At 42.5% G+C, this 8,346-nt stretch overlaps 1 pseudogene; it reads right to left on the reverse strand.

Annotated features, from left to right (window-relative positions):
- Window positions 1–970: 970 nt before the first annotated feature.
- On the reverse strand, window positions 971–7,686 carry LOC135529025 (interferon gamma receptor 1-like; annotated as a pseudogene).
- Window positions 7,687–8,346: the final 660 nt, after the last annotated feature.

Here is an 8,346-nt window from a genome sequence, read left to right on the forward strand (position 1 = left end):
TCTAGGTTTCTTCCTAGGTTTTGGCTTTTCTAGGAGTTTTCCTAGCCACCGTGCTTCTACACCTGCATTGCTTGCTGTTTGGGGTTTTAGGCTGGGTTTCTGTACAGCACTTTGAGATATCAGCTGATGTACGAAGGGCTATATAAATAAATTTGATTTGATTTGATATACCATGGCTGTCAGCCAAACAGCATTCAGGGCTCGAACCACCCTGTTTATAATTGCAGTTAGTGCAGTATTCTGCAAATACTACTTCAAAAGTTTTATTTACTACAATAATTTCTCAGTGTATCTGCAGATACAGTGCAATTATTCTGCAATTACTGGGTCAAATACCACAGTTAACTGCAGTTGCTGAACTTTTCCTGCAGTTTCAGAACTGCAATATTCTAAGGGATGGTATCAATAACAATATCAAACTAGCTGAAACGAGCCACCTACGATTCCCCATATGGCAGCTTCTTGTAAAAAAATAAAATAAAAACTGAACTATGTCTGAACTATGCCTCCATCTATACTCAATTTTCTCTTTATTGCAGGGGAACCACTACACCAGGCAGACTTTAATGGCACCCTATTCCCTATATAGTGCATTACATAAATAAAACTGGTCGTAAATCTAGTATGACAGGTTGGCCAGTGTTGACAGATGCCTATTGTTATCCTTAAATGGCTCAGGTGGAAAGAGTGGTACAGGTGTATAACTGCCTGCCATCTTGGAGGCTTGGGGCACTTTGTCACTGACTGTTCTCTGAGTCATCCCGAGTGGCACAGCGGTCTAAGGCACTGCATCTCAGTGCTAGAGGCGTCACTACAGACCCTGGTTCGATTCTAGGCTGTATCACAACCGGATGTGATTGGGAGTCCCCTTGGGTGGTGCACAATTGGCCCAGCATCGTCCGGGTTAGGGTTTGCCTTGTTAAAAAAAGTTGAAAATAAAATGTACAAAAATTCATGAACATTTCTCTACTTATTTTTTTTAACCTTTAACTTGGCAAGTCAGTTAAGAACAAATTTTTATTTATATTGACGACCTATCAAAAGGCAAAAGGCCTCCTGCAGGGAAGGGGGCTGGGATTAAAAATACAAAATAAAATAAAAATATAGGACAGAGCACATGACAAGAGAGACACCGCAACACTACATAAAGAGAGACCTAAGACGACAACATAGCATGGCAGCAACACAACATGGTAGCAACACAACATGGCAGCAGCAAAACATTATTACACAGACAATAGCACAAAGGGCAAGAAGGTAGAGACAATACATCACGCGAAGCAGCCACACCTCAGTAAGTGTGTCCATGATTGAGTCTGAATGAAGAGCTGCACCAAAGAGGACACGATTGAACATCAGTTAGGCATGACAGTGTATCAGTGTACCTAGGTAAACCAGTTCTGTGAAGTCAAATGTCATTGTTCTTAATCCATCCAGTGAAAGATGTTTTTTTTACAGAAGTCTGAGTTCAGAGGTGCTCAGGTGGGGGCATAGCCCACCACTACATCTCCTGCACTCATCTCCACCTCCAACTCTTGTAGAGGAATGTGTTGTCTGTCATAGCCGTGGAATCCATGTCCTCTGATTCCTCGGAGTCATTTCCACACAGCAGCACAGAGCGTGGCTGTGTCACCTGAAGCTCAGTCCGTAATTGGCTCCTGCTGTCCGATAAGCCCTCTCCCACCTGCCCAGAACTAAAGGGGTTAGCCGAAAATCCAACGCTAGTGGTCGTACTCTCAACCGGTTCCTCCTCCTCTTCTGAAGTTTCCAACAGGCTCTGGGATGTGGTGGTAACTGGTTCTATGCTACTGATGATCTCAAATTGCAGGTCCAGTATATTCTTGTCGTGTGGGTTTGATAAGATTGAAGCCTGTGAAAGAATAATACATAGCCAAATTGAGATTAGTCAGCTCAGAGGGTGTATGGTTACGGTTTTGGACCAGAAAACAAACCGATATTATATACTGTTCTAGTAACAAGCAAAAGCATCGGATAGGATGAACTTGTCCCAGAGGAGAAAATAGTACTGCTTTATACATAAAATACACTACATTTGACTCACTCTACATAATACATACTTTACCCAGCATACACATTATGCGCTTACCAAAGTTTTTGGAAAATTGGACAAGTTTCTTTTCCGTATGCTTCTCTTGCAGAGCCTTATTGTCACAAAGATTACAAAGGCCACAATGCCAATGATGATCAATGGCAAAAGCATGAGCAAAGATGATTCCAGTGGAATTGTTTCTGCAGACAGACAAACATATCAGTCACTGAATCGCTTAACTAGCATACTATGTCAGTGTAAGTTAACTTTCCATGGCCGCTATTCATTTTGACTATAATAATTCCATCAAAACTGCAATAATTCATACAAACAAAATGTCAAGAGTTAAATACTTGGACCAGACATAACAAAAAACAAAAAAAGTGTCATGTCAACAAAGGTAGTGTACTTGCCACAGATGGGCCCTTTTCTGTTGAACATAACTCGGTGGCCCATTGAATTCCCCTCCAGACTAACACAGTACTTCTCCTTGTTCTCCAGGACTGTGAAGTGATGACGGCAGACTTTGTCTTCTATCTGGCACTCAAACGTGTGATTAGTCTGCAGACAGAAGAAAGAATATGCAATTAGTAAAGAAATCTAAATGTCAACATCATCGTTAAGTATCCATAGATGTCAACGTTGGGTCATCGTTACTAATGCACTGAGCAAAGTAATTCAATGGATATAACCCGTGTGTACCCTCTGCATGTACACTGTAGATTCTAACCAATTAAGGGCAATTTTCATCATACTTACATTTTCATAGGTTACTTGGGATAGGAAGCGTTTGTCATCTTCTCCCATGCGAGACTCTTTCAGTTCTGTGTACAGGTGGTAAGGGTTGTCGAAGCTCACTGTGACCTCCATATCCTTCATTGACACTTTTACAGCAGGGAAATCCAACTTGCCTGAAATAAAATGAAAAGGGTATTAGAGTAGAGTTTAGTAATGAATAAAAGCCTGACCTGGAGGAGGACTACCTCAATATACTGACCTGGAGGAGGACTCCCTCAATATACTGACCTGGAGGAGGACTCCCTCAACATACTGACCTGGAGGAGGACTCCCTCAACATACTGACCTGGAGGAGGACTACCTCAATATACTGACCTGGAGGAGGACTACCTCAACATACTGACCCGGAGGAGGACTCCCTCAACATACTGACCAATATACTGACACGGATGAGGACTACCTCAACATACTGACCCAGAGGAGGACTACCTCAACATACTGACCCGGATGAGGACTACCTCAATATACTGACCCGGACGAGGACTACCTCAATATACTGACCCGGAGGAGGACTCCCTCAATATACTGACCCGGAGGAGGACTCCCTCCTCAATATACTGACCCGGAGGAGGACTCCTCAATATACTGACCTGGAGGAGGGAGGAGGACTCCCTCAAATATACTGACCTGGAGGAGGACTACCTCAATATACTGACCCGGAGGAGGACTACCTCAATATACTGACCCGGAGGAGGACTACCTCAATATACTGACCCGGAGGAGGACTACCTCAATATACTGACCCGGAGGAGGACTACCTCAATATACTGACCTGACCCGGAGGAGGACTCCCTCAATACTGACCTGGAGGAGGACTCCCTCAATATACTGACCTGACCCGGAGGAGGACTCCCTCAACATACCCGGGAGGAGGACTACCTCAATATACTGACCTGGAGGAGGACTACCTCAATATACTGACCTGGAGGAGGACAATACTCGAGGAGGACAATATTGACCTGGAGGAGGACTCCCTCAATATACTGACCTGGAGGAGGACTCCCTCAATACTGACCTGGAGGAGGACTCCCTCAATATACTGACCCGGAGGAGGACTACCTCATATACTGACTCGACCTGGAGGAGGACTACCTCAATATACTGACCCTGACTCCCTCAATATACTGACCCGGGAGGAGGACTCCCTCAATGGGGTGGCAGGGTAGCCTAGTGGTTAGAGAGTTGGACTAGTAACCAAAAGGTTGCAGTTCAAATCCCTGAGCTGACAAGGTACAAATCTGTCGTTCTGCCCCTGAACAGGCAGTTAACCCACTGTTCCTAGGCTGTCATTGAAAATAAGAATTATTTCTTAACTGACTTGCCTAGTAAAATAAAATAAAAAAATGGTCATATATACAGTACCAGTCAAAAGTTTAGACACACCTACTCATTAAAAGGTTTTTATTTTATTTATTACTATTTTCTACTTTGGTAGAATAATAGTGAAGATATCAGAACTATGAAATAACATATATGGAATCATGTAGTAACCAAAAAAGTGTTCAACAAAACAAACTATTTTTATATGAGATTCTTCAAAGTAGCCACACTTTGCCTTGATGACAGCTTTGCACACTCTTGAAGGAACATGTGTGTCCAAGCATTTGACTGGCACTGTACCTCTCTGTCGCTTGGACGGATGTCATTTTTATGTCACACAAAGAAATCATGTTTCTATACAACGAAGAAAAATATTGATATGCTTTCAATGCCCACTTTGAAAACCCACTTTTGAAAACATTGTACTTACAGTGGATGTCAGCTGTAAGGTATCTATTAAATGTGAATATCGAGGACTTCTGAGATGCTGATTCCTCCATTTCATCAATGGCCGTTATCGTCACAAAGTAGCGATCCAGTTTTTAGCATTCCACATCAAGGGGGAGAGGTCATAATGATGCTGTTTAGTGGAATTCTCCCACGAACTATTACAAAAAAACAGGAGCATTAGATACATTTAACAGAAAGACGGCACTCAACCAACAAACAGAGTTAGAAACTGTTAATAGATCATGTATAATAGTTGAATAAGCAGATCTGTTAGGAGGTATCTGATGCCCATAACATACGCATGCTATTCTTTTCAATCAAATTATATACACTGAACAAAAACATCAACGCAACATGCAACAATTTCAAAGATTTTATTGTGTTACAGTTCATATAAGGAAATCACTGGAATTTACTGAGTTACAGTTCATATAATACATTCTTTAGGCCCTAATCTATAGATTTCACATGGGGCATGAATCTGAAAACCAGTCAGTATCTGGTGTGACCATCGTTTGTCTCATGCAGTTCGACACATCTCCTTTATATAGAGTTGATCAGGCTGTTGATTGTGGCCTGTGGAATGTTGTCCCACTCCTCTTCAATGGCTGTGTAAAGTTGTTGCCAAGAACTGGAACATGCTGTCATACAGGTTGATACAGAACACCCCAAAAATGCTCTGTGGGTGACATGTCTGGTGAGTTTGCAGACATTTTCAGCTTCCAGGAATTGTGTATAGATCCTTGTGACATGGGGCCTTTTTATTATCATGCTGAAACATGAGGTGATGGTGGGGGATCAATGGCACAACAATGGGCCTCAAGATCTTGTAACAGTATCTATCGATAAAATGCAATTGTGTTTGTTGTCCGTAGCTTATGACTGCCCATACTCTAACCCCACCGTCACCATTGGGCACTCTGTTCACAACGTTGACATCAGCAAACCGCTTGCCCACTCGACGCAATACATGCTGTCTGCCATCTGCCTAGTACAGTTGAAACCGGGATTCATCCGTGAACAGCACACTTCTCTGGTGTGCCAATGGCCATCGACTGGGAGCATTTGCCCACTGAAGTCAGTTACGACGCCGAACTGCAGTCAGGTCAAGACCCTGGTGAAGACGACGAGCATGCAGATGATCTTCCTTGAGACGTTTTCTGACAATTTGTGCAGAAATTCTTCAGCTGTGCAAACCCACTGTTTCATCAGCTGTCCAGGTGGCTGGTCTCAGACGATCCCGCAGGTGAAGAATGGTCTGCGGTTGTGAGACCGGTTGGAAGTACTGCCAAATTCTCTAAAATTATATCGGAGGCGGCTTATGGTAGAGAAATTAGCATTCAATTCCCTGGCAACAGCTCTGTTGGACATTCCTGCAGTCAGCATTCTAACTGCACGCTCCTTCAGAACTTGAGACATCTGTGGCATTGTGTTGTGTGACAAAAGTGCACATTCTAGAGTGGGCTTTTATTGTCCCCAGCACACCTGCGTAATGATCATCCTGTTTAATCACCTTCTTGATATGCCACACCTGTCAGATGGATGAATTATCTTGGCAAAGGAGATATGCTCACTAACTGTGACGTTAACAAATGTGTGCACAACATTTTAGAGAAATAAGCTTTCTTTAGTGCGTATGGAAAATTTCTGGGATATTTTATGTCAGCTCCTGAAACATGGGACCAACACTTTACATGTTGGATTTATATTTGTTCAGTATAGTTAGACAAACTCATATTTCATCAACAGTTAAAGCATGATATTACAAACATTAATAAACATTCAGGGCCGGTTTCCCAGACACAGACTAAGCCGAGTCCTGGACTAAAAATCTATTTGAATCTCCATTGTAACATGCTTCTTAGTTCATGACTAGGTTTAATCTGTGTCCGGGTGTTCCGGATACAGGTATCCTGTGTGTATCATGTGTGTATTTATGTTCTCTCCTTCTACCCTCACAGGTGACAATCATCAGTTACCAATCAGTCATCAATCAGAAGACACCTGCTCCTTTTCCCTTACCCTATCACATTCCCTTTCCCTTGGTTTAAAAACCCTGTCAGTTGTTTTCTCTGGAGCTCAATCTCTCTGTCATGCCATCTCTCTGTAGAGCTCTTGTCTACATGTCACTTTGTCTGTTACCCTGTGAGTATTGTTTTTGTTAAGGTGTTTGACTGTTTGTTTGATGGTGGGAAAAGGGGTACCAACACAAGTCGCCCATGGGCATACACTACCATAGAAACACTTTGTCTAAGAGCACTAGGTAGAACTGGGTGGACTACCCACTGTATTTTTGGTTAGTTAGCTAGCTGTTCTTAAAGCAGGTAGTCTAGCTTAGGGGTGTTTTTGGATACTTAGTTCTTTCCTTGGGTCCAGCTCAGCCACTTTTCCTGCCCCCCTTTACCGTGTGTTTACCAAATAAACCATGAGTGTTTGACGGTAGATTTAAGTTGTCTGTGGTTATTTGGTCTCACTGTTACTTTTTCACTGTTATTTGCATGAGTTATGTTATGGGTCTCGTTGCCGCCCCCCCCTAGACTGTAGAGACAAAGGATTCGTAACACCGGGATACTGTCCCTCATTGTTCTTTCATAGTGTATATCAGAGGAGGTTATTGGGAGGAGCTATAGGAGGACGGGCTCATCGTAATGGCTAGATCGGAGTCAAACATGTTCTTTATGTGTGTTTGGTACCATTCCATTTATTCCAAGCCATTACAAAGCACCTACCTTCCTATAGTTCCTCCACCATGGTGTATATGTCATATGTAAGCCATTATGAAGTGTCATCCAAAACCGAGTCAGCAGTAGCCTGTAGTAACTACTACTTATTAGAATACCAGCAAAGCTCACCTGTGATCACCAGTTATGTTCAATTTGAAGAGAGGTAATGACGACGCAGTTCACTGTGGTTCCAATCAACAGTTGTCTGTAAGTTGTTACAGCTCACTGTCACATTTTCTGGAGGCGGAACTGTCCAGGAAAACAAGACATTCCATTTAGTTAGTAGGCTTATTGAGGCAAGGTGAAGAACCCGTCATGCAGGTTGTCTCGCCTACATCTTGACATTTTTGCTCATGAGGGTTTGCACCAGAAACCTTCACCAGAGTACATTGACCAGACTGGTTGTTCATGGCAACAGCTTTGGCACAAAGGCTAAACAGTTCCACCTGTCTTGGTAAGATGTATTCAATCATGGGTGTAATTTCAAACAATATGTGATCTAAACTTTGAAGATTGAATGTATGCAGTATCTGCTTGTTGATGCCCCTGAGATGATGCAACCAGTTTCCTCTGTGACCACCCCCACGAATGAGCTAAATAAGGTGATTCTCCGTTGGTGTCATTTATACTCCAGAACAAATCATTATTTTTCTTACTGAAAATATAAATACAATGAGCGCTTCTCTCAAAAACATCATTACAGTTGTTGGTTAGTTAGCTAATTTTAGCATAGGCATGACATCGGTTAAAACATCCCTTGTGAAAAAAGATTGCAGTCAGAGTGCACTGTGGTATAATAAAGCAGTAAGGCTTGGAGATGTGGAATATGGCCAATATACCACGGCTAAGGGCTGTTCTTATGCACAATGGAGTTCCTGGACACAGTCCTTAGCCGTGGTATATTGGCCATAAATCACAATCCCCCGAGGTGCCTTATTGCTATTATAAACTGGTTACCAACATAATAGGGAGCGGTAAAAATAATGTTTTGTAATATCTGTGGTA

Source organism: Oncorhynchus masou, unplaced genomic scaffold (assembly GCF_036934945.1).
Source record: "Oncorhynchus masou masou isolate Uvic2021 unplaced genomic scaffold, UVic_Omas_1.1 unplaced_scaffold_10810, whole genome shotgun sequence".
NCBI lineage: Eukaryota > Metazoa > Chordata > Actinopteri > Salmoniformes > Salmonidae > Oncorhynchus > Oncorhynchus masou.